Below are 27189 nucleotides of genomic sequence, written 5' to 3'. Positions count from 1 at the left end.
AATCCAAAAACACAAGGTTTAAAAACTTCCATTCTAAATTTGTTTAATTAATTACTATAATTCTTGATATCCATGCGCTGTATATATTTTCCACTGGGAAATTCAGGATTTGATTTCTGATCAGATGCCCAGAATGTAAACAAATATGCATTCACTTAATAAGAGATGTATTTTATAATTAACTTAGGCAAGTACAAAACTCCGTGTGGACACACTTTATTCAATTGATATTGTGTTACCTTAAGCAAATACCTTGCTTACATCAGACCAATCAATGCAAGCAAGAATTAAATCATTTTAAGAATATTCACACAGGAATTTTAAAACATTTAGCTAAATCAGTTTAAAATATATGATGTAATTGCCATGTGGTGCAAGATAAATGTGTGGAGGAAAGTTCTTACATTAATCAACAATGACCCTGTGTCAGATTTGAGATGTCATATTGATACTATTGAGATAATGGCTGACAATTTCACTAGATTACTACAAATAATTTCTTCCATGATGGCATATAAAAGCAGGGGAAATGAAATATTTTTCAGTGGTCCCTTGGGGTTTTAGTCTTTACATGAAGTGTTTTTATTAGTTCACATTAATTATTATTATATAATTTATCAATTTATTACTGCTAACAAAGCACTAGGCATTTTGATAATAGGAACTTTTTATTCACACCCATCTGTGAAGAGTTTATAATCTAAATAGATAATCTATAAAAGCAAAGATAAGGAAGAGGAGCACTTGGTGAATTTAGCCATGTGTTTGTTCACTTCCTATTTTATGTATGTGAGTTGTTTGTATTTGGTTTATTTTTAGTATATCTTTCTAAGAAGAGAGTCTGTCAATTCTGTAACAGGAATGCAATCAACTATTCGGAAGAAGATGTAAGGGCTTCTCAAAGGAGAAGTGTTTCTTTTGTTTTTTCTTTCCCTTACCAGGAGTGGCTTGAAGTAAGAGTAGATTAGGTCAAAGAAAAGGGGATCACTTGGAAGAAAGACAGGACACAAGTATTTGAGGGTTGAGTATGTCACAATGACAGAGAGTCACAGAGGGATCTGTTTTTGCCAAACTTTAAAAAAGGAATTTTATTGGAACACTGAAAAATGGTACTGTACCTAAAGCTAATTATCCCATTTCTTTTCCTGTCACTATACAGCCACCTCCTAGAACATGCCCTGCCTATGCCACTCATGAAGAGGACAGCAGACAGATATAAGAGAAAACACATAGATGGACGGTAGTCTGTGCCTTACAAGTCATCTGAAATTGCTTCAGATAATAAAGCCAGCTGCTCAACAATTTCACTTGCACTAGTATGTCTCGCAATGTCACTGTAGCCATTATCACTGAAGTCCTCACTCCAAGAGTGAGGACAATGAAGTTGCCTCAAATACAAATGGATATAATCATTTACCTGAGGACTGAACTTCTGCAGAGACTTAAGCACGATCTTTTTTTTTTTTTTTAAAGGGGTGGTAGTTTCTAAAGAACAACCTCCTTTTTTTTCCTAACACATGGATTTAAAGTAACCCAAAATTCATTTGCCGTTATTAATATTCTCTCTCTTTCACACGAGCATCCTATTTTACCCCAGTGCTAAAATTATTTTTTGGAAAAAGCTCAGGTGCTTTTGCAATGCAGTGGTAGATCTAGGGTGGGGTGAACAGGGTAACTACCAACAAGGGTGGGAGGAGAGTGAAAAAAAGAGGCTACTGGCAACCACATCATGATCACAGTCATGATTATGGTGGCAACTGCAAGTCCCCACAGTTCCTGTGCTCTGAGCACCCAGCTACATCCCTGCACTATTGTCGCAGTGTGTTCCTTTTCCCCCAGAGACCTCTTCTTAGGAATATTAAGAAAATCTTCGTTCTCTCTCCCTGCATTTGAAGTGGCTATTTTCTAGGGCTATTTCAGAGGCTTGTTCTGTCTGTCACCTTTCCTACTTAGGCTCTTTGTTCTGTCCAAGTTTTGAGAGATCTGGATTCCTTCGACCTATTTCTGGTACAATTTTACATAAATCTGACTGCTGTTGGACATTCCCTAAGCTATTCAGTATAATCTGGCCTTTTAGCTCTTTACTCATCTTTCATTCATCTTAGATTTGTTTTTCTTGAACCTGAATTGTCTAGGGTCTTGCATTTCTCCTTTTTTTCTACCAGCCTTTTCTGGTGCTGCCATCCTTTTGTTTTGCATTTCTGTGAGGCCTGTGACTCCCAGATTTCTGGTTGTTACTGGTTTTTAGTTAACAGCTTCCTATAAGTAGCAGGTTCTTTGGACCCATTCTGTAAGCTCTTGCATAGTTTCTTTTCCTTCAGGATCCACTTTAATATCTTTACATTTTTAGCATCCTAGTTAGCCTTGGGCAGCTTTTCTTTCAGGATCATTTATTGGGCCTCTTCAGAATTTTTCCAGGTGCTTTTTCTATGCTTCCTGCTTTTGGAGTTCTTTGCTCTGAGACTCCAATGAGACTTTTAAGTCCTACTTTTTTTCTTATTCTGAACCCATTTGTTTATCTTTAAACATATTCCTTTGGAGACTTTTTAGTGAAATACTACTGAATTTTTATTTAAAATCCTGTTTTTGATTCCTTAAAATCTTTGTATGTGGAGTCCATTTTTTTTTCTTTTAAGGTTTTCGGTTGCATGTTCCAGTTCCCTCTGCATTCTTTCTAGTCACTGAATTCCATTCCTTTGGTTTTGCAAGCTTTATATTTGGGGCTTCTACACTTTGCACCAGCTCTTGGCATGTTAATTCTTGACCTTGAAAGTCAGGTTTTTAATTGTTTTGTGACCTTTTGGTGTTTTAAGGAAGTTTCCAGGAAACCCATTATTGGTAATCTAATTATACAAGCTAAATTAGTATTTACCTCTAGATAACTGCCTGTTGTAGTGTTCTTTTACAAAGTTCTGACATGCTACTTTACTAGGTTGCCATCAATATCTAGGGAGTCAATATGGCATCCCACTTATTTCTATGAATGCCATTACTAACATCGCTCTGGTTTCACTCATTATAAACTTATCATGTAAAGAGCATGCAAATGTTCTAAATATGATATGAACAGTATAAACAATGCTCCCCCTTTCAGGCAAGGGCAAACTTTACACCCAAACCTATCTTCTGCAAGATGAAATGTCTTTTGGAAAAAAAGCCTTTCAAAAACAGTTCATTTGTTTAATGTAACTTTTGCTCTCTTTAATCAGAAGGTATATTAAGACTATTAGACAACGCTTTAGCCAAAGACAGTTCTGTTGACTAAATTGGGCCTATGCCTTCAAGAGTATGTCTAACCATAGAAGGAACCAAAGTCTTTAAATACAGTGGGAGCATCTACATGTGATATTAATGCCACACAATAAATTCTGGCTCAGTTCGTGCTGGAGTTTATTGATTCCAGGCACAGCATTTACGTGTGCATCTAGGACCACAGCACACTGAGCCAGGGTGGTACAGCCCCAGCTGGCAGGGGCCTGGAGGTCAGCCTGCAAGCCTGGAGCTGCCCCCCTCCCAGTTCAAAGTGCTGCGGAAGAGCGGGCTGAGACATCAGGGTGCTATAGTGTGGGACTAGCCAGCAAGCACTATAGCGCCATTGTGCCCCAGCCAACCTTGGTTATAGTCTACACATGTGTTGCGGGAGAGTAAATAACTCTGCCATAAAATAATACTTGTGTTGGGTATACTATCCTATGGCAAATTAATTAATTAATTTGTTCCAACCTAATAGGGGCACATGTGTAGACAGTGATACTTTACTGCAAAGCTAATTAGTTAACTCCGCAGTAAAGCATCTTTTGTAGATGCATCCACTGGCCGCATCCAGACAAGCACAGCCATACAGTATGTGGCACACATACCACAAGTTCTGTTGTTGTCTGTGCTGCAAGAGAGCAGCATGGAGGGTTTTTTGACCCCTGGATTTCTAGTGCTGGCCCCAGCCTATCCTACCCCAACCTGGGGTAACTTGCCACATGCCAGTGCATGCATGGCACCAGCATTCCTCAGGGACAACTAGCAATGGCACAAGGTATGCCACCATTATTTGTCCCTAGGGAACCAAATGTCCACACACATCTGGACATGGCCACTGAGTCCTTTTTTAATACCATATTTACTCAAATCCAAGATGAATTTTTTTTTCCCTATTCAGTACACGGGGGAAAAAAGCAATATCTTGGATTTGAGTACTTGCCCAGGGCAGGTAGCAGTGTCACCAGTCAAAGAACAGCTAAACAACAAAAACATGCTCATTTTCTAACATTATAATTAAAAGATTAATTCAGATGTAATTCTTTAGCAGTGCTTTACAACTTTGTCTTACCAATGCATGTTGAAATCATAGTAATGCTCTCATCTGCGTTGTCAGGTTGTTTCCTTTAGATAGTGTGCTGCTGGGAATTTTTGGGTTTTTTTCTTATCTGTCTCCGCTTGTTGGCTAAAGGGAATTGTACGAGCTGGGATGAGTGCTGTGAAGACAATGCTGGTAGCAGAACCAGTTGCTTGTTAAATTTATAACCCTCTTCTCATAACTTTAGAAAAGGAGAAAAACACACCTTTTTCATGCTTGACTGAATTCATTGGTTCAGCACCTCCACTTGTTGTTCTTGGTAACATCTACACTTCATGAACAGATAACCTGTTTAGTGAATTGGTAGCCACTTCTAATTACCTTTGTCCTTGTGGAAAGAAATTCTCAGAGCATTTGTTAAGTCTGAGTTTTAACTTTTTCTTTTTATCAGTCCATTTTCTGAAGTAGTTTCATCTGGGTTTCATGAGAGTTCAGATTCTGTTTCAAATAAGTCCAAGTACATTATATATACTATACTATACTATACTATACTATATATATGTGTGTATGTGTGTGTGTATACATGTATATTTATATATACTATTTAAGTTATGGGCACTCTTTAAGACTTACTTAGATTTTAATAGACCGTTTTGAGATGGGGATACTTTTATATATACTTTTAATATAATTTTTATTTATATATATTCTTTAATTTTACATATATATGTATATTAAAGAATTCATTGTCAATTCATTGTTATTTTTTCTTTACAAGCTTGGGAGAGCTTTCTGAGTTTGGTAAGGAAGTTGCTTACACATTGCTCAATAATAATTAATTACCCAATTAATATTGCACAATAAGACAGCATTTTCAGCTATATATTTCAAAAGAGGCTTGTCATCACCAGCATTTAGAAAACAACCAAAGTTTTCGTCACTGAAAGGGAATGTTAATTAGATGGAAGTAATCAATATTTGTATAGAACATTTTCTAACAACCATTATTTCCTTATACACATTCCTACTTTCTTCTTTTCTTCTGAATGAAAGACCTTTATATTCTTTTAAATTCAGTACTCTTTTTGAAACAGTAATATCTTATAAGGCCTGCTTTCCTGAGATAAAGATTGTGTCTTTATCAAATTCACCTTTTGTAAAAGGGCCTTGTTATTTGCAGGGATGTTCTTAGTTCCTAGCTTTGCTATATACCATTTATAAATACTTTTACAACTTGCAATTAAAGACTTCCATCAAATACATTAGACAAAGCAGGAATCCCAATAACAAATGCTTCTGCTGGGAAATACATGCGTGCTTATTTCCCAAAACAGAGTATAATAGAAAATTTGATAGGAAATTACAGCTGGATAAAAGTTATAAAAGCTCTATTTCAGAGTCTGTATTAAATGCATGTAAGAGTTTTAAGACCACTAATATCAGCTATGAGACCTTTTCCTTGAGTGACAGGAGGAATATCTTTATTTAACCTGAATGGCTACACCTGGCAGTCTCTGGCAGCCCAGGAAGGCCACAGGGCCTGCTGGGAGGGATACAGGAGCACCCCCAACCTGCAGGCCTTGGCCAGTGCAGGCAGTGTGTGCGTGTCCCCCCCCACCACCAAAGGGTGAACGTGTGTTCTGTTTGCTACTGATCTAACCTAGACCATTTATACAAAACTGCATACTTAGATTGATTCCACCTGGGGCTTTTTGAATGTCTGTACTTAGCCTTAATCAAAAAGAAGCTCCCACCTCAAAAAAACCCCCCTCCCAAATGGTTTATATCCTTTAAACATCAAGTGCTTGTAAATAAGGGTAGACACAATGTAAATTCAGAAGACGTGTACCGCACGTTTGTAACAACCTAATATTTTAAACATAAATTATAATATCTTTATCACTAGACTTTTTGTTAGGAATAACGAGGTGTCCTTCCCACAAGTTGAAGTGATTAAAGTGATAGTTAGCTATCTTGAATACAGTTTTGGCAGAGAAGATTAAGAAAATTTTGCATATTTTTTGGGGAAGGAGGAATAGGAAATAATATTATTGAGGAGAGAAGGAGGAACAAAAATCAAAATTACTTTAAAACTGAGAAATTGATCATTTTAATTATTATCCACCAATAAAAAAATTTAAAAAACAAATGCAAAGAGGTATTTTATACATTTTTTGTAAACTTTCCATTAATGAACACAATAGAAATGACTAAATATACTGCTAGGAAGGAAATGTATGTACTAGATAAAAACTTCTCTGACATTCTAATTGCAGGAAAGGCCAACAATATGAAAGACAGCATGGCATGACTTTGAAGATTAAAAGAAAACTAGGCTTCAAATATTAGAAGCCTTATCTACCAAACACTTAATAGAAAATTTTCACTGAAGGTTCTTCATAACACCAGTTCCTAGAAAATCTCTACCATGCAAACCAAAGGTTAAAATAACCTCAGTATTTCTAGTTTCTGTCAAAGATCAAACAATATATTTGATTTTAATCTGTTCCAGCTGATTGAAAGTTAAATATAAAATGTAAGAGAAATTCTGTTTTTATTTTGTATCATTTTACAAAATATATTTTCAGACTAAGGAATATGCAATTAACAATATTGAGTTTAAGGAGATTCTCTTCATAAAAATGCAGTGGCCATTTAACTCCAGCTTCCACAGTACATATAACATGGTCTTTAATGCAAGAGGCAAGGTTTTTTTGAGGGTGATATCTTTTACTGGACCAACTATATAGTTGGGAGAGACCTTAGATAAGCTTCCAGGCACAAGATGTAAAAGATATCACCCCAAAAAATGCTTGCCTCTTGCATATTTCTTGGACCATCACAGCCACAATTCATTCCAGCACTACCCTGTGTTCCCTCATGCGAGTTAAAATTAGAAGGTTTGTGAGTATTAAAGATATACTTGAGATATATTGTAGTGAACTGGAGAGAAAATACTATTTATAGTATGCGTATTTATTGCAATACATAGACTTTGGACTATTCATTTTCTAATAAGAAAGCTCATTGACTTGGGCAGGAGACTTTTGTCAAGCACATTAACAGCATGATCTGCAGCTGGTGTAATTAAACATAGCTCTGCTCATGCTATTTACACTATTTTTACAAACTGATGATGTACATCCAAAAAATTGTTCCAAAGAGGTTACAGACTTTGACTCAAGAGATCTGCGTCTTCATCGCAGAACACAGCAATCTTAGATGAGACTTTCTGTATACACTTTCAACTGTCTGTGTTCAAAATAAAGAGGACTTGTATATATTTTATGAAAAACTGCACATAAATGTGGGTACTTACTGTATTTTCTTGCATACAACACACCCCAGAATAAGATGCACACTTTATTTTGGGGAAGGCAGAACAAAGAGAAAAAGATTTTTCCAGTGTTATGGATGCATAGATCAGAGACAGAGCTAAAAAGTTCTCCAGACTATAAAATAGGAAAAAGAAGACCAGGAATAGCTGAAAGACAGTAAAAATGTCAAAAGAAAGGTTTTCTTAATTTGCATAAAGGCCATTAAAAAGGAGAGATGATTGTTGAGACTTGTGAAGTGAAGAACAATGAGCTATTCAGCCAGTTAACTCCCTGAGCTGCGTGAAAAGAAATGCCACTGCTGCTACCAGGCAGGCAGTTTAGGAGCAGAAATCAAAGTGGGGTGCTTCTCTTCTGGGCAGAGAAAAATCAGCTTCCCACTTAAAAATGCACATCAATTCTGGAGGGCTGATTTTTTGGAGAAAAGATTCATGTAGTACCTGAGAAGATATAGTAATGCTGTCAGTAATTACACTTTTGAGCTGAACTAAAATTCCAAAATCTGCTGCTGCTCAGCAAAGGGGCAACAGTATTAACCTGTCATGTGTATCTCACTGAAAACAAAAATCTTCCTAAACTGAATATTAAAATACAACAAATAAGTGCGTGTGTGGTGAGGGCAAGAACAGTTTTAAATGTTAGTAATCAGTAAGACCATTTCACATAGTTATTCTTTTAGTGGATGTCACCAGATTCTAGTAGTACAAGGTATTTCAAATTATAGTTTGCAAGCAAATGTTCAATCTTACTAAGCTATGCTGAGCTGGTATTTGTTCTGAAACTATGCAAGTTTCTATGTAAATGTAGTGCTTCTAAGAGAAGTGGCTGTGCAAGCAGCCAAGCAGTTTACTGCCCCCTTAATCCCTTATTCGAGTGAAATCTTGAGACCATGTCATTCTTTAGGAATGAGACATTGATGTTTCCTGAAAGAAAGAATTCCTCTGTATGGAATTTGATCACCTCCATTGCAGCACTGGTGTATATGCAATAAATAAAAGTTGCACTCAGAAGATACCTGGCCGCCTTCTACCTGATTTCTCCTCCCCTGGGAATCTAAACTACAAGACCATAGAGACATCAGGTATCACTGTGAAAAAGGGCAATACTAGTCAGAGCAGAACACTGATGCTAGAAGAAAAGGCACATTTTAATTTAATCTGTATGAATAGTTGGTGTTTCCAGTGTTCAAAATGAAAAATTGGGAAAAAATTGCTTTTGATTCACCTAAAATAATTTTGTTTTCACTTTTTTTTCTCACTGAAAATAGCAAAAAAAAATCATTGTTGCACTACGTGTGTATGTTCCAATGTGGAAGAAAACCAAGTGTTAAATGATCTGGCCTTAAGTCAGCAAAACACTTTAGTACAAGCTTTAATTATGTGAACAGCTATATTGAAGCCAGGCACGTGGTTGTGTTCTCTGGGTGTGCATCTATACATACATTAATACACAGTAGTTACTGTGCATTTAGTTTAGTACTTCCTTAATGAAGTACTAACTAAATGCACAGTAACTACAGGTACTGCGCAGGAGCACCACACAAAGTTTTTCTGTGACGGTTACTATACAGTAGCCTAATAACACTGCACAGTACCTTGTCAGCCCAGTTTTTGATTAGCACACTACTGTGCAGTGTTTTTAGGCTACCGCATGGTAAGCATCTCGTGTAGACACACCCTGTGACACCAGGGCCAAGCCACTATTGGATGATGAATGGATATGAGGGAAAAGTTGGAAAGTCATCAGAAACTATAGACAGAAAGAAACAGAAAGAAATGAGAGGTGGAAACATGAGGTATGTCCTTTTATTTTAATTAAAAGAGGTCAAGAGCTGTAATATTTGTCAGCTGGAAAAGGTAGCCTAGCTTTACCTAAATGACAGTAACTTTTAAGTAGTTGTTTTTTCTCAGTGGCAGATTTATAGATTAGGTAAAATAAGGATGGTTAGAGGTGAGAGGACATTCCCAACCAAAATTTAACAGATAGTCACTGAACCTGTGCCACTCAAGTCAGCAAAAACTTTACTATTGGCTTCAACAGATGCAAGACCGGTTCCTTAGTCAGAAATAACATTCATGTTAAAAGATACAATACCTGATGTCTTTTATAGTTATAATATGGTGATCAAGAGGCAAAAGTATTGGAATGTTCTATACACATCAAATTGTTTCTTGTTTTTATTAATAAAGCTTTGTCCTTTCAAAGGCAATTAAAACACAACTCAATACATACATACATTGTATTTATGACCAAGTTTATAAGGTCTGACACAATAGCTGTCATCACTTTTTATCAATTTCCTTGTGCTCATTTCTCTCATTATGTACTATCAATATGTATTAGTTGTACAAGAGCTAGTATATAGATGTGCAAAGAATCATACAACAGAAGCTGCATTGTGGTGGAATTACTACATCATTATGTTGAATGACAAGCTCATTCAGTAATTAGATTTCGTTCAAATCAAATTTTATGCTGCAACACATTTCTAAAATATTCTGCTCATTCGCATCAAGAATTCTGGTACAATATTTCAAAGATACGTAGCATCATGTATCTGAGGTATTTTGATGTACATCAATATACAGCTTATTATGGCAAAATTTAATGAGCCCATAGCTGTATTTTGCTGGTAGAATATCAGAGAAGTTACAGATCTATGTATAGGTAGTTGGCCAAAGATATTTTTATATAGAAAAGTATACCATAAATCCAAATAACTATTCCTGTCAGTTAATTTTAAAATTAAATTATCAGTAGTGAATGTTGTCGTACTGATTCCATTACAGCTCAAGCTCCTATTTCCATAAAACAGTGTCACATACTACAGTTAATGGCAAGCTAGGTTTCCCGTCATTGACAGAATTTGTTGCCAGAATCTAGGAGTCATCATTTCCACTAACTTATTTTAGTCACACACAATAGCTCTTGAGGCAAAAGATAATTTCAGATAGGAAGGTATGTTCTAAGGCATGTTGAATGCCACCGCTAAAGCATAGATGTCCACAGGATAGTGAAAAATGCCTACTACTGTTGTATAGTAAGGGAAGCCAGCAGAACTTAAGTCAGGTCTGTCCAACTTCTTGGCCCACATGCCTTGGGGGGCACACCTGTGGGGGCTGCACACCATGTGGACTACACCAGGCCTGCTACACAGAAGTCCCCACCCACCACCACACTGCATGCCCATGTGTTTGGGCAGTCAACCCCCCACTACTGCAATTGTCAACCTCCCCAACCATAGCATCACATGAGCACAATCCCCTCCCACCACAATGCGTGTCCACCTGGGCACCCCCCCACCACTGCACGGGGTGTGACCTCCCCCCACCTCCCAGCTCTATGCACTTCCATAAATAAATGCATTTTAAAATAATGCATGCATTTATTCAATAACTGTATCTATTTTATTTGCAACCGGAAATGTTTGTCAAGTGGGTTAGTTTTGTCTCTGGTATAACGACACTGCCCACAGTTTCCTGAGTGTCAAAATGTGCAAACCAATGCTGCTTGCTTATTTTAAAATCAAATCCATATTTCAGTTTTATGAAAGTAGATGGAAATCAGAGTCAGACCAGTTTTGCTCCCTGGCCTCAGACCTTATGTGTCCAGTTTTACCTTAGAGCAATTTTTTATACTCAAATTATAAAACTTCCTATTTTCAGGAGATGATATACTTACTGTCTTACTTTATATATGTTGTTTTTATTCTCCAAAAGATGTCACTTTTCTCACCATTTTCTAATACAAGACATTCCACTATTTCAGGGTACCATACATAGTGTCAGTGGATTGTATTTGAGACATTATTCTGTTTTCTAGGATAGAGATTCTAAGGGAAATGTGTCAGGATAATTTAAATTTCAGTAATTATGTACCAGTAGAACATTATATATTATCTAAGCTGTTGTGAAAAGCATTTCAATACCAGATATTGCTATTTATGCATTATTTTTAAAAATTATCAACTGATACAGTCCTTCCAAAGACGTATTTAGTTATGTACTGAAATATTAAAAATCGAGAAATGACCAATAAAAGTTAACTGACTGGTAAATCAAGAAGCGAATCCTGCTGATATAGCTACCTATTTGAAAGTATTCTAGTACATACCATTTTCAAGGATATAAAAGAAAATGATATCACAAATCTGTTTGTGTGTGAAATAAATTATAATTGATCCATATAATTTTTCCTGCCATTTTCAGGTAGATAAAGGAGTGTGGTTAGCAATTTCTTGGTTTTTGGTTCTTATTTTGTTACATTTGTGTTCGCTACCACTTTTCAGGTCATTCCCGTAGTGCTTTTTTCTTTTAAGCATTTCTCTTTCCTTACAGTCATTTTATTATTTGTCCAAAACTTAAAGTATTTAGAGAGAGAAATCATATTTCTGCCAGATAATTCTTTAGCAAAGCTACTGTTGTGCTTTATTTTCTTTCCCATGTCCAGTTGAGATTAAAGCCTTCTTTTCTTCTTTGGAATTTGTTTTTTGTGATTCCAATTAAATTCAATATTTTCTCAACAACAAAAAAAGAAGCATCTTCCTAAGCCTTTTTACTTTCTTTCTTTGTTTTTCATGTACCGTATCCCAACTGTCTGTTAAACAGAGTTTAGTAAACCTTTTATTAAGAAGAAACCTACTACTACCTGAAACTCATATGCTTTTGAACTTGAATAGGAGAACAAAACCATCTCTGTTCTGCGGAAATTGTTTGGCCCTACTGATCATGGATATACGATACAAGCAAATGTTTCTGTATTTGGATCAGCAGAAATATTTAAAATCCAAATGTTGCTATAACATTCCTACATGTCCTTCCACAAATCACATGGTAATATGTTGTCTAAGTCCCTGGCTGGCTAAGTCCAAATGATTGAGAGAAGAGCTATAGATCTTACTGGGTGATTTTCAGTTAGACTCGCTTCAGTATTAAACTTCACTAAACTTCAGTGCAATGCCTCTCTTCCTCATAAGAGTTTGTAGTCCCAGTCACCCTGCAAGCCAGATCCTCTAGCCAGACTAATTCTTCCATAATGTACCCTGAGTCATGGAAGTTCAATAATGCACCACACAGGTTTCTTTTCAAGAAACATGTATTTCTCTAGAGAGTTGTTCTACAGGGGAGAATGGGAGACCTAACTGCAAGCCTTATGAGGCAACACAATGGTTGGAAATGCAATTTAGTTTTTTGGGTTTTTTTTTTAATGACTCAAAAAGTTAATAAAATCATATTCCATTTGACTCAAACCAGCACAACATAAAATACTTAAATCTGATCTACTGGACAGAAAACCAAAACAAGTTTTCAAATTCAAATTTTTTGTGCAGAAATTTTCAGTTATCTGGAAACTGCATTTCTTGACCACATCTATTTCCATTGAAGCAAAATTGGAAGTCTGCCCAGGTTTCTGGTGAGAACAGAATCACACTTGTAATGGCTGTCTGCCTAGGGAAGGAGTTGAATACAACAGGCATGTCCAGATGAGCAAGCACATGCATGTTGCAGCATCTCATAGTAGTTTGAGATGCCATAAGAGGCACACTAAGAATGAAAAAATGTAGCACAGACTCAAATTTTGATGCTGAGAAATCCTGGTATCAAAAAAAACCCTCTGAAAAAAAGCAGTTCAGGGCACACTCCTGAAGTGTACCCTGAAGCAACTGAAAACTGATTCCTCTAGAGAGATGCTCCATAGCACCTGGCCAGAGCATCTCTATGGCTGCCCTGTGGCCCTGATGCCCCAGCACATCATGCCTCATCATGCTGGAGCAAATGGGAGTGGGGCAGGGCTGCAGCAGTGACCTGGACTGAGGGGCTGTCCCAAGTAAGCAGGGATGTGGGGGTAGGGGAGACTGGGGATGTGGGGATGGGGAGACTGGGGATGGAGGGAGGGACTGCTCAGGAGGGGTGAACATACATGGCATACACCCCCCTCCACATTAGCAGAGCCCACTACTGCAGAGCTCCCTGGTAGCATGACATGGCCCCCAGGTGCCTGGGACCTGGTGCCATCTGTGCCACGTGGTGCCATACCAGCCCAGCCTGCTAGTGCATGCCCTAAGACAGAACCAGGCCACTCTTGCTGTCACCCAGGATCCTGATACCACACACAGAGGCTGCGCAGCCTCAGGCCTGACCAGGTCCTGCCTCCATGTGCCCTGTTGTGCCCCAGGCCAGGCTAGCCCCATGAAGGCAGGACCAGATTTGGCTTGAGGGTGCGCAACCCCTGTGTGCAATGATGGGACCCTAGTGATAGTAAGAGTGGCCCAGTCCTGCCTGAGGGTGTGCGTTAGCAAGTCAGCTGGCATGGCACCATGTGGTACAGCTGGCACCAGGTCCCAGGCATCTGGGGCCCAACCACACTACCAAGGGACTCTGCTAGTAGTAGGCTATGAACACCAGGATGGCAGCTGCTGCTGCTAAGGCTGCAGCTGCGGGTGGACTATGCATTGTGCATGGGGGAAAGGGGGAACCCACCCTGAGCAGTGCCACCCACAATCCTCCCACCTGCACAGTCCCCCCACTCCTATACAGTCCCCACCACACCCACCTACAAACCACACCCTCATACAACCCTCACAAACCCTCCACCCACATACCCAAGCACAAACCCCACTCCTATAACTCCCCACAAACCCTACTCCCCTCCCTACATCCCCCTCAAGCCCCTCACCCACCCCTCCACACCCCTTCTCCCCCAAACCCTGCATCCCTCCAGACATCTCACACCCTGCTGCAGCTCTGCCCTGTGCCCACACCAGTGTTGGGGCATACAGCACCAGCCTGGGGGGACTCCTGGTCCCAAAAACCACTTAGGTGTATGATGGGCTGAGGGGAGGTGGCAGCAGGGGGTGGTGTGTGCAAGGGACATGTGGGTAGGGGGTAGGGAAGCACTCCAGGTAGGAGAGGCTACCAGACCTGGGCTTAGAGCCCCCCTGCCCTCTACAGTAGACTATGCAGAGGGAGGCCAGCCTGGAAGGGAAGGGGCTTGCTTAGCCCAGTCCCTGAGCCCCAGTTGAGGACTTCCCGTGAATGGCACGGGGATCGTTGGGGCCAGGGCAGAGGTGCAGGGAACAGAACAGCAAGGGCTGGCACTGCTCAGAGACACAAAGCAGTGGGTGGAACAGTTGCAGCTAGAATCATGTCTTGGTGCTAGAACAGATCTGCTGCCAGAGGGAGCTAGTGGGGGCAGACAGGGGCTGCGGGTCAGGAATGAGGGGTATTTGGGGCTGTGGGTTGGAATTGAAGGACAGGACACTGGTATATCAGTGCTGCTTAGTGCCCCACATCGTGGTGAGCAAAGAGGGCAGGGGCAGCTCTCATTTTTGTAAGATACAAAAACCAAAAGCAAACGCTCAAGTGTATAGGTATTTATAATTCATTTAATTATGATTACAGAGGCAGTGGTAGGTTTCCAAATTGCTTTAAAATTGTAAATATATCAATAAAACATTGCCCAACTGATCTCTCTATATATAGTGATATTTCATTTTAATAGCAGAACAACACAGATTTGGGGTATTTTAATGAGAGAATTTGGGTTTCTTGTCAGAGGATTTGCAATTTTTAAACAGGAAACACCAGGATCCCTGCTGCTGAGGCAAGTGGTGAGACCTAGGCAAAGAAGCCTGCCCAGGGCCAGCCCTAGGGACCCGGTTGTAGGGCAGATGAGGTGGCTGACCTAGCCATTTGGGGCCAGGAGGACAAGCTTTGACAGTTCAAAGTGGGCCACCACAATGAGCATATCTTCTGAGTGATAGCTGTCCAGATGGCAGAGCGGGGACACTAGAAGACATGACAGCAGTGCTGCCCAAAGGTCAGCTGTGCAACCATGTCCCACTCGCAACTGGCCCAAAGGTGCAGGCAGATCTGCTGTAGTACCTATGCCACAGCTCAGACAGCCATGCAGTCTCCATCTAGGTCTGGCAGGTGCTTAGCCATGGGGCCTAATGCTGTCGCAGATGGCAGCAGGCCACAGCCAGGCAGCATCCCCCATTGCCAGACTGCCACAGTGGCAGACAGTTCAGGGGCCACTGTAGGCTAGGGCTGCTTCAGCAGTCCAGCTGTCACAAAAGGCTTGTATCCTCAGATACCAACGGGCTGGGCATCAGAAGCTCCTAAAGGCAAGTAGCCCTGAGCTGCTCACCAGGGCAGATTTTTATACCACTGGCCTCAGCCTCTAGCTCCCCCTGGCTGAAGATCTGGGAGGAGCTAGTCAGAATCAGTTTGCCCCAAGTGGCACAATATGCGCCACACCAAAGTGCATGTTCAGACATGTGTGCTGAGGCACAAATCTCCGGCACAAATTTATGCCACTGCTATTTAAGCTGCTGCAAGTGCACATGCTAGCATGTATGGACATGCCAAACATGCACATCTGTGGCACCACACACCGCACATTAAGAAGTTTTCTACCTGCAAGGGCATGCTGCCTGTGTGTGCTGCTCCACATTTTTTTCTGCAGGTTTTTTTGACCCCAGGATATCCAGGGGTCAAAAAACCTGTAGAAAAAACGTGGAGCAGCACACACACAGGCAGCATGTGCCATTCAAAAGCAGAGCTGGGCCACCCAGAGCCATGGTCTGGCTGCCGGCCAGGCTCCACATGGCAAAATTGCCACTGCTGCAGCCCTGAGAGGTTCCCAGGACCTCAGATAAGGCTGCTAGGGCCAGCCCAGTACTGTGGAGTACACTAATTGCCACCTCAGTAAACATATCTGCATCTATACGTGCTAGAGTGTAGGCTGGAGTAAACAAATACACTCCACAGCAGGGTAGTACTTGTAAATACTTTAAACATTTTTACAAATACAACCCTGCTGCTGAGTTTTTTATTCCACAGGAGTGCACATGTAGACACTGACCTGGCTGGCTGGGGCATGAGGGTGCTTCAGTGCAGGGGCTGCCTGCTGATTGGTCCCACACTGTAGTACCCTCCTGCCCCATCCAGCCCCTCTGCAGCATGTTGAGCTGAGTTGGAGCAGGCACAAGGTAGCAGATCACTGCTTGTATTGACCCCAAGCCTCCTGTCAGCCAGTGCTGCTGTGACCCAGCTCTATATGCTGTGGTCCCAGATGCATGTGTAAACACAGTGCCCAGGAGCAATAAGCACTGGAGTTTATTGCATCACATTAATATGAATGTACAGATATGCCCAGTTTTTTCTGTCTAATCTTGATATAACTCAATTATGCATGCAAACATATCAGTATTAAAAATAGAAAGCGTATCCCAGGAGATGCAAAAGCAAGTAAAACTAGATAGCAGTGGCCATAGTATGCCTGCAGGAGTGTGTGTGTGGGTGAGACATAAGCAGACAGCTTTCAAATTGTTTTCTACTGCCAAACCACTGCTTCCCATAAAAATTGGAGGTCCACAAGCCTTGATGAACGTGGCAATCAGCAGCAGGGGGATGAGTAAGAGCTTTGGCAAAACAGCCCCATTCACCTTCAGCCACCTAAATACAAGTACTATCCTGTGAGGCCGCTGTTTAGTGCACAGCAACATGTAGACACTGATGGGGCTGGCTGGGGCAAGAGAGTGCTTCAGTGTGGAGGCTGCCTGACGTCCAAAATGTGCAAGTCCAAATTTCCCTCCAACCCACACCTAATATTTATAGATGGCTGGCTGATAAATAATCTCTGGTTGGTTTCATTTAAATATCTTTGTTTCACTGAAAATTTTTTAACTGGATTGAACCAGATTTCTGGTGGGCCTGGAAGGTGTCAATTAGTTGGGATTTATATCCCTGCAAAAGCAAAAGAAGCAAAATGGAGGCTTCCTTATCTCCTTTCCCTTCTCGTTGTGGAATGCTGTTAAACCTGGCTGGTACTTCCCCATGGTCTGACAAGGCTGCTTTGTTTTTACAGCGTATCTAAGCGTTCTAACAAAAATGCATCTATTACAGCAAAATAACATTCAGTGCATTTGGCTACATCAATTACTACTTCTAATTATTTTAAGATGAAGCTAGGATATAAAGTATTTGGATTATTTGGTGTATGGTTCTTTCCCTTTTAGGCCTTGTGCTCAGTTTGACTGTGTGTAATTAAGCATGTGAACGGTTTCCCTTTGCTTGCTGACCAAGCTAGTTGCTAGATCTGCAAAGATTCATGGTACTGTCACTCAGATACAGGTATCTGAGCACTTCTGCTTTAGCTACACATCTTCAGCTTTGGCTTAGGTCTCTGGCCAAGTCTGGCAATAACGTACCCATGGCTTATGCTTCCCAAGCCTACATACAGCCTAGCCTACACCATGGCTGTTGTCACCACTGCTTCCCCCTTTGCCACTGCTGCCATTGTCACTGTTGTCACCATTGCTGCCTCCACCCTATGCTGTGGACCACATCAAGTCTACAAGGAGGCCCATGGTCTGGATGTGATCCGGGACAGGGGCTGAATTTTATACCCCTAATTTACATGATTCTTGTTTGTGGCTGACATTATTTGTGGACAGTTAAAAGCCAGCATTCTTGTTGCAAGCCAGAAAGGGTTACTTTAAATGTTTCTATTGTTCACAATATAAAGTGAGCAAAGCAACTTGGATGTGTTTATAATAAAAAGCTAATATATTTGAGTGGCGAGAAATTCTGCTGTTTTTTTTTCTTCTAGCTCATGTGATATTTCATCTCCTTTACAGGGAGAACTGATGACAGTGTCATAAACTGGTCATATGAACAGTAAAGATCCAATCCTGCAAGGTGGTACATGGATTGCAAGCTCATTGAAACAGACAGATAGTAATGGTAGTTAATAATAGAGCTCAGAAAAAAATAATAGTCCACTCATTGGCAACTTCAAAATTAAGAAGAAAAAAGGGTTTCCAAGAAAGAAACATTTCCATTTAGCATCAATTAAAATGTTTTGCTCAGATCTGAAAATATTACAGCTTTTTTAAAAATTAATCATGGTTACAAACTGGGGGGGGGAATCAAAATACTTCATTTACAAATGTCAAAATTAGTGTTTGAAATATTGGGGGATTTTTCTTTTTCCCCCAAAGGAAAGCAATCAGTAAAATGTACACATAAGCATTTTCTTCAGACTGGCTAAAGAAAAAAAATGTGTAAAACTTGGCTAGGTTATCATCAAAGAGGACTCACTGTAATTCAATGAACTCAAAGGGGCACTCAGATTTCCTTTGGAGTTTGAACAGTATCGCTATTAGGCTTTCAGTGAGGACATAAAATTAAAAAACATCTTAGTGTATTTCCTGCTGCTGTTCTTTTTTCAGCTATCCTGTTCCATTGCATCTTTGTATGACTGACAATATTATACTTGCAGTACCAATTAATGCCTTTACAAAATAAATAATTTGCTTTGTTGATGTTTACCTTAATATGAATTTTTTCTTTAGTTTCTCTAGTCAACTATCAACAGAATAGAAAAAGCTTGGTAAGAAATACTGAGTTGTCTGTAGAATTTTAATCAGTATCACATTATAAGAAGTGATATAAGTTCAACTCTTTATTTTTGTTACTGAAATGAGAGTATCTTGTTTCAGTAAAATAAAAACCTTTTAAGGTGATTTGAGTTTTCTGCAGTTTTATCTGAGAACCATTTTCTGTATCTAGAATGAAAAGATTTTGTATTCTTTTCAACAAAATCTCTTAAAGGATAAAAGCTGCCCTTTGAAATCAACAGCAATAATAATTTATTTTCTTGAAATAAGTGCTTTATTTTTCCCAGTGGAAATTAAGTGCATGGCTACACTGCCTTTCCTATTTCATCATATTTCTTCACAATGATGCTGCCAGAAATATAGAGCTTGAAGCACTTTTGAGACATATTCCCCATCAAAACAACATCATTGCTACAATCTATGGGCTTTATCTGAAATAAATAGGAGCTTTCATTGATGATGGGAATATATTTAGAGAATATAAATTTAAATTAAAAGTTGTTACTAGTTTTGTGAACTTTCCTGGCTAAAGGACCACTTTTACCACCCAGTAAGCACACACCTTACTCTATAAGCATTTGTTAAGTAATTATTTTTCAGCTTTTCTGCAAAACCCTGTATACCAGGTGAGTAGCATAGAGCCAGATCCAGCCCATGGACTCCATCCTCTTCCCCAATGTACTTGATCCGGCGGCTGCTCCAGCCAGTCTGGGACTCATGTTGCATGCAACGCAGATCCAGGAACAGCCACAATGGGTGCTGCATGTGGCGCAATGTGATCAGAGCAGGAGCCGCACTGAGCTTGGTGGCCACTAGGCCTGTGTGAAGCAGACAGCATTTGATTCAGATTTGGCCGATTCGGAGGGACAGCGATTCGATTAAGTGATTTGAATGACTGTCGCAATTTGACCTGGCCAATTCGGATCCAAAGATTCAGCGCCAATTCAAAGATTCAGCCATAGGCTAAACAGGCAGCAGTCCTCACCACACTGGACATAGCTGCCTCCAGCAGGTAAGTCTGTTGTGGTGGGTGGAGGGAAGGGGCGTGGGGGGTGGGGGTGCAGATCAACACTCCCACAGCAAGGGAGGGATTGGGGCTGGGGCTGGGACAAGCTGCCTAGCCAGGGCAGGGGAGCGCGGGACTCAGGGAGGGGGGCTCCTGCCACTGCGTGCCGCCATGAGCCGCTGGTCAGGGAGGGCATGAAAACAGACACGTACCCCCAGATCTGCGCAGGGCAGGCCGGGCCAGGCTGTGCTTCAGATGGGTGGTGGAAGGCCCCAGCCCCAATCTCTCCCTCGCTGTGAGGATGTTGATCTGCCCCTCCCCACCACACCCCTTCCCTATCCCCTCCACCCACCACAACAGACTTCCCAGCTGGAGGCAGTTGTGTCCAGCATGGTGAGGACAGCTGCCTGTTTAGTCTATGGCTGAACCTCTGAATCAGCACCGAATCTTTTCTGGATCAATTTGGAGGCTTCCAATTCAATCTGAACCTTTTAATTGATCTCCCAATTCGATTTGGATTTGGAGATTGGGTCACTGAATTGGGCCGAATCTCCTCAGAATCGAATCGGCTACTGAACCTTTATAGTGGCCACCCCATGCAGCCTGTGCTGTATATGGAGCCCATCCCAGAAGCCCTGGGGCTGCACAGCATGCAGTGCTTGCTCTAGCCAGTGTGGGATCTAGTCTGCATGCAGTGCCTGTTAGTGCAGGATCCCTGGACTTGCTGCAGTGGACACCATGTACAGCGTGCATCCCAAAGCAGGTGTCACATGTAGCACAGTCTGGCCAGAGCAGCCACCATGTGCATCACAGCTTCCAGTCCAGCCAGACTGGACTGCACATAGCATCCATTCTGATCAGTCCAGGGCCTGTGCCACATCCATCACAGGTCCCAGACCAGCTGGAGCAACTGCCAGATCAGGTATGCTGGGGGAAAGAAAGAGGCTCCATGGGCCTGATCTGGCCCACAGATTGGCTCTGTGCCAGGGGCACATACCATGCCTCATGTGGGTCAGATCAGACCCAGGGAAAGCCCAAAACCCAGATGGCAGTGTCCCACAAGCCAGTTGCAGGCCATGGACCATATGTTTGACACCTCTACTATATACATATATTTCTTGTTGCCTGTCACTGGGCCATTACTTTCTACTGGCTCAACTTATTCTGCAATAGAACTTTATAATGAATTTCCTTAAAAAAGTAGAATTTCTTTTTCTGTATTGTACTTGATCCACTTTTCTAAGTCTTACTATGTATGAGATGATACATAGAATGTACTTGTCTGCGCATACTTACCATACTTCTCTATAGCACTTACAGGCAAGCTTTCAAAAATGTCTACAACACCTGTATCCCAGGGCCATTGCCAAGAAACATGCCACTCATACTCACTGATTGTGTGCCAAATTCTGGAAATGAACCTGAGTAGGTGGCAGGAAATGCGTCTGAAATAGCCTACATGCAGCAATAGAGGATACATTTGAGGTCTCTGTAACCTGACTATATTTCCTCTCTTCCAGGATTTGGTAGATGCCAAGTAGGAGCAAGTGCTTTTTGGCAGTAGTCCCAGGTGTAGTGTAGTTGTGACCTTATCCCTGAAGGTGCCTTTGAGGATTACTGTATACAAACAATAAGTACAAGTAATTAAAATATGTAATTAGCTTTAACTTAATGCTTGTAATTTTATGCTTTTAATTACTTGTGTATGCAAATGTCATGATTTTCCTGATGCTAAGGCTAGTTATTATTATCCACAAGAAGTACATTAAAAGAATATTGTTAATTTTGCCAAGTCAAGCATTGTGAACTTAAGGATGCCAAAATTCAGGTTGCCTGGGCAACTTTTATGCACTTTGTGTATTTTCTCCACTGACTGTATTATGCAGGAATCCTTTGAGCAGAGAGAGGAATGTAGGAGTTCCTTCTCCTACAGCAGAGAGGCATACTCTTTTTGGCCCAATGAAGCTTTACATTTATTTATTTATTTATTTTTTTACAGAAAGTGGAATAGACAGAAAATAAGGGCTTAAAACTGGCCATGTCCCAGAATACCATGGTTGTTAGAGCACTCTTTTGGGAGACATTGTTTTAAATCCCTTACGGGACAGAAAAGAACTGAACATAGGTCCCATGCATCCTGAGTGAGTGTATGCTCTTAGCACAGAGGTATTGCATAAAGTGGTCCCAAAAGCAAACAGTGACCCTTTCCCTATTTCTTGAAGGAAAGCACTTAGAAGTTTACTTCCAAGAGAAGGTTCCAGGCTGTCAATCAAAAGTGGAGACAAGTGTCTCAGTGGCTGTGTCTACATGAGACACTGACTGCACAGTTGTTACTGTGCATTTAGTACTTGCATACCCAAGTACTAAATAGCTTCACAGTAATGTGTTACGGCACTGTAGCATCTCCACATAACTTTGTGGTGATGCTGATTGCACAGTAGCTCATTACTACTGCATCACATCACCTGCAAACCTACTAGTAGTAACAAAATACAGCACAGTAGCATCTCATGTAGACTTGGCCATTAACACTAAGATGCCATAGCTCCAAAAGTGGGAGGAATTAAGGCACGCTTCCGGATCTCTTTCATGCTTTCTTTGCATTTAAACTCAATGTATATCTCAACTCACCTTGTAGAAGTTGTGATCTATCTATTTATCCATCTAGCCATCATCCCTGTTAGTAAGAAACAGTTACATTTTTCTCTATATTATAAATAGGCACTTTGCCATGAAGCATGATGCTTAGGTAAATTCTTTCTGCTTCCTCCATAATTAAAATTAGAAATCTCATGTTGGTCTCCTTTGCCAGCTTACATCTTTATGAGTCATGTATACATAATTGGTTTGGACTAAAGCTTCATTGCATTCTGTGATAGGAAGAGAAATTCAAAATATATGTGACATGAGTAATACAATTTCAACTCAGGCGGTATCCTCAAGTAGAAATAAAATATATTTCTGATGTGCTGTCACAGAGAAGGAAAGTGTGCCTGTCTTGAGTACTTTGCTAAATGTACATGAAAAGAATTATGATACCAGAAAACTACTGAAACCCACAAGCAAATTTTGTCTTCTGCTGCTTTCTAATGTGTGAAAGCCTAAATGTGACACACTAAAATACTATTCATGCAAGAATCTTATAACACAGAAGACTACATTTCTAATGAGAGATTTTGTTCCTGTATCTTCAGTTTCAATGTTGCTTATTTCAAAAAGCATCCATAACTGTGGAGCCTCCGTAATGGTAAGGTAGTATCCAGTTGTTCAGCTAAAGGAGCAAACCTGGAACTGAAGCTATTAGGACACTCCAGGGCTTTTTCTCTCTGTCACTCTAGAGACCCTGAGAAAAGTGACAGAGGTAAGGTTTGCCTCAATGGCATATTTCCAGGCTTGAGTCCTGCAGGAATGGGTAAGTGGGACTTATTTTTCAGTGGTAGCCTTGAGAGCAGTTTGTAGTCAGTGCAGATATACCCAAAAAGGCCTTTCTGTATTTTTAGACTGAGTTTATGGGGTTTTTGTTTGTTTGTTTGAATTAAGTACTGGCATTATCATTGTAGTGGTTGGTCTTCTCACACCCAGCTAAGCCACTGTTTTATCCAAGTTTTTACATTAGTGACTAATCTCAGAATACCGGGCTGCCAATTGGCTATGACTCACAGCTTGCTCACTTCTTCACCAAGCATCAATTAAATCAATTTTCTCTACTCTCCCTATTACTCTGCAAAAGAGCATTTAGGAGTCTGTTACTTTGTGAAAACAGCTACTGAGTCCCTCATACTCTCTCTTGGATCCTTTGGACATGGGTCTCCTAGCGTCATTTCAAAATGTAACAGAGGCAGAAGAAGAGGCCAGTTTTGCAAAATCATCCTCCTCGTGTCATATAAGTAGCTTTTCATTAACTCAGATGTCTGCAGGGAGAAGGTTATGAAGATGCATGCACTGTGTATATTGTTCTCCACTATTAATTCACCATACCCACCTCACTGTACCTTCATATGGAATTAATGAAAAAGTTAAAGTAGCTACAAGCTATATTCATGTTTCAGCTGTCTTCTGGGTCCTTCGCTCCTATGAACAGCCCTAAAAATGGTTAATGTAATGGTCTCTGGTAATGGGGTCCTAATGGAACGTAGAGACAAGGTTTCCTTAAAAATGGAGATCTACAGTGTGAAGTCTCATGAGGGTAGACCTACACATTCACATTAGGGTTGTAGCGTTTTCCTACTTAACTCGCTCCTGTGGCTTCTCCCATGGGAACTAAATGGCCGAATGTGGCTATGAGGAAGATTATTTACAGATCATTTTCATGTACAGCTACAGTGCCCAAGTGGTAAGGCCAAGCATAAGGATATTCCATTTGCAGCAGGCACAATAGGAATCTTTCCTCAAAGTCTATCCAATAGGACAAAAGCACCTCCACAGGCATCATTGTAATTTAGAGCTTGGGATAGACTTCATTTAGACTTCACATCATTTTGTGTAGGAAAGACCAGGGGATCTCCTTAGCATATTTCTTTCCAGCAAGGTCCCAGCTTCTATTCATAGTAAACACGTTGGGACCTTGTGAATCTAACTTCTAGGAGGGTGGAATCTAATGGAGTGGAACCATGTTTTCATTATAAGAGAGCCTTCCTAAAGAAGGGATATGGAGTATTTCTCGCTTAATCCATTATTAAGAAATTTTCAAATGGCCATTAAATATAGTTTGAGAGAGTACTTCAACTTTAAAATTAATTACCACATGTAAACTAGACCCTATGTAAATTCACTCCATTATTATCATGTTTAGATTAAATTTGCCTTAGAAAAACCTTCATTATATGGGGTGCTAATAAATCTAACGACTACCATGAGCTGTTTGTTAATCCTCCTAAAGTAAATTAACTCTTATTTAGAATTAAGCTTACCTATTCATATAATACCAATCAGGTAAGAGGGAATTAAATTTGTAAGGGAACATATCAATGAATTTAGACTCTCCATATGAATCAAACAGAGTGAGCAGGTGGGATCTATGAGCTGTGAAAAAAGGAAGGCCATTTGGTGCCAATTCCCAGGGAGCAGCCAGACTCAGTCTTTTCCTTTTGCAGAGTTTATACAAAAGAAAATCAAAGGCCACAGCACATGTGAACTAAAATACAAATACAAGTTGCAGCAAGGGAAGTTTAGGTTAGATATTAGGAAGAATTTTCTCAGTAGGAGGGTAGTAAAACACTGGACCAGGTTACCCAGAGAGATGGTGGAAGCTCCATCCTTGGGGATTTTCAAAACCCGACTAGACAAGGCTTTGGCTGGGATGATCTAGTTGGGGATGGTCCTGCTCTGAGCAGGGGTTTGGACTAGATGACCTCCTGAGGTCCTTTCCAACTCAAATTTTCTATGATTCTAAATAATCATTTCTTGGCACATAAAAAACCAAAATGGGAACTGTCTGCTTTTGGAACATACCGCTGCTCATTGGGCGCATCTACATAAAACGCTAACAGTGCAGTAGCCTAATAATACTGTGCAGTAGCCCATCACAGCACAAACATTGCTAATATACTACTGCGCAGTATTATTAAGCATCACTTGAAAAGCATTCACTGGCATTACTGTGCAGTTGCTGTGGTTACTGTACATTTATTTAGCACTTGATTATGCAAGTACTAAATTAAATGTGCAGTAAGAACTTCACATTAATGAACATGTAGATGTGCCCACAGTTATTCAGACTTGCATGCATACATACACACACACACACATATAGACATACACATTTGTGTGTGTGTGTGTTTGTGTGTGTACATACATACATACACGTATATGTACGTGCCTATATATAGGTATATCTATATCTGTGTATATATAGATGTGGAAGATGCAGAAGAATACTCTCTCGCTCTCTCTCTATATACACACACACACACACACACACACACACATCTATATATTCATATATACACACACACTAGCCAATTGCCTGTCAAGAATGATGGGGGGGGTAGGGGGCTGGGATGAAGTGCCACCACCTAATGCCCCATGCTGCCACTGTTCTGCCTCTTGCAGGGAGCGGAGTGGGAGAGTCGAGGCCAGCACTGCTGGCCTCAGCTCCCCCATCCTCTGTCTGGTTCCTGACTCAGCTTCAGAATCATGGCAGTGCTCTTCCACGCATGGAGCACTCCGATTGGCTGTTTCCATCAGCCAGTCAGAGTGCGAATAAAGTGTTACGGACAGACAGACTTAGACTTTTATATTAGAATATATGTATATTGCTAAGGGAACACAGTGGAAAAGCAGTTGAGGTGTCTTGCTATGGCTGCTCTGGACTCATGCTAAAGATTGTGTTAGCTCTAGTTGACCAAGCTGTTTATTCAGGATGCAGAGTCAAAGGATGTGCTACCAACTAAAGAAAGTGGTGTATCTTAAGCACACTAACTCAATAAGCTATTAAGCTCAGGATGACCTTTGATTTGACTTAACTTTGAGAAAAATGTTTTTACAGTAATCATTTTTAGATTAATTTTCCATGGGTATACCATCCACATGGAGAGAGGAACAGATCCAATAAAGGAGTTGGGTGTCAAAAAGTAGAAACCAAATAATGGTGTTAGACATGAAGGCTCCATATACACTACATGGGAAGAACAGAATTCAAAATATGCTTAGGAGGAAGTGCTTGTGGAGCTAGCTAAGTAAAGCCAATGGTATGTCCAAAATTCCTGATGTTTTAGGAGCCCCATCCTGACCACAGTCCAAATTATTTCCTAAACATAGACACCAACAACCATTTTTTTTTCAAAGAACAACAGCTTGTTAGGTCAACACCAGCCATCACAAATCACTTTTTTATATATAATATCCTAGTGATTAGAGAATTCATCCAGGAAATAAACTACCTGGGCTCAACCCCTGCCTCAGCTTCAAATCTCTTACCATCCATCCTGGACAAGGGAGAAGAGATGTCATATATCTTGATTTCAAAAAAGCCTTTGATATGGTATCCCATGATCACCTCTTGGCAAAACTGGCCAGTTGTGGCCTTGGGTCCACCACGATCCACTGGCTGGGAAATTGGCTCCATGGTTGGACTCAGAGGGTAGTAATTGATGGATGTCAATCATCATGGTGTCCTGTGACCAGTGGGGTCCCCCAAGGCTCTGTCCTTGGA

The 27189-nt window shown here is 40.6% G+C and overlaps 1 protein-coding gene and 1 long non-coding RNA gene across 2 annotated transcripts in view; one reads left to right on the top strand and one right to left on the bottom strand.

Moving 5' to 3' along the window:
- The window catches only part of DOK6 (docking protein 6), a 473746-nt gene that overhangs the window by 432781 nt on the left and 13776 nt on the right, over positions 1-27189 (top strand). The window lies entirely within an intron of this gene.
- LOC109316869 overlaps positions 15687-27189 on the bottom strand; it is a 17602-nt gene continuing 6099 nt past the window's right edge. Inside the window, exon 3 of the long non-coding RNA XR_002102938.1 lies at positions 15687-15805. This is a non-coding gene — a long non-coding RNA (uncharacterized LOC109316869). The remainder of the gene's footprint in view (positions 15806-27189) is intronic.

Source organism: Crocodylus porosus, unplaced genomic scaffold (genome assembly GCF_001723895.1).
Source record: "Crocodylus porosus isolate Cpor-Errol unplaced genomic scaffold, CroPor_comp1, whole genome shotgun sequence".
In the NCBI taxonomy this organism is placed as follows: domain Eukaryota; kingdom Metazoa; phylum Chordata; order Crocodylia; family Crocodylidae; genus Crocodylus; species Crocodylus porosus.
The sequence above is the reverse complement of the archived record's forward strand: the minus strand, read 5'-3'. Positions and strand labels throughout refer to the sequence as shown.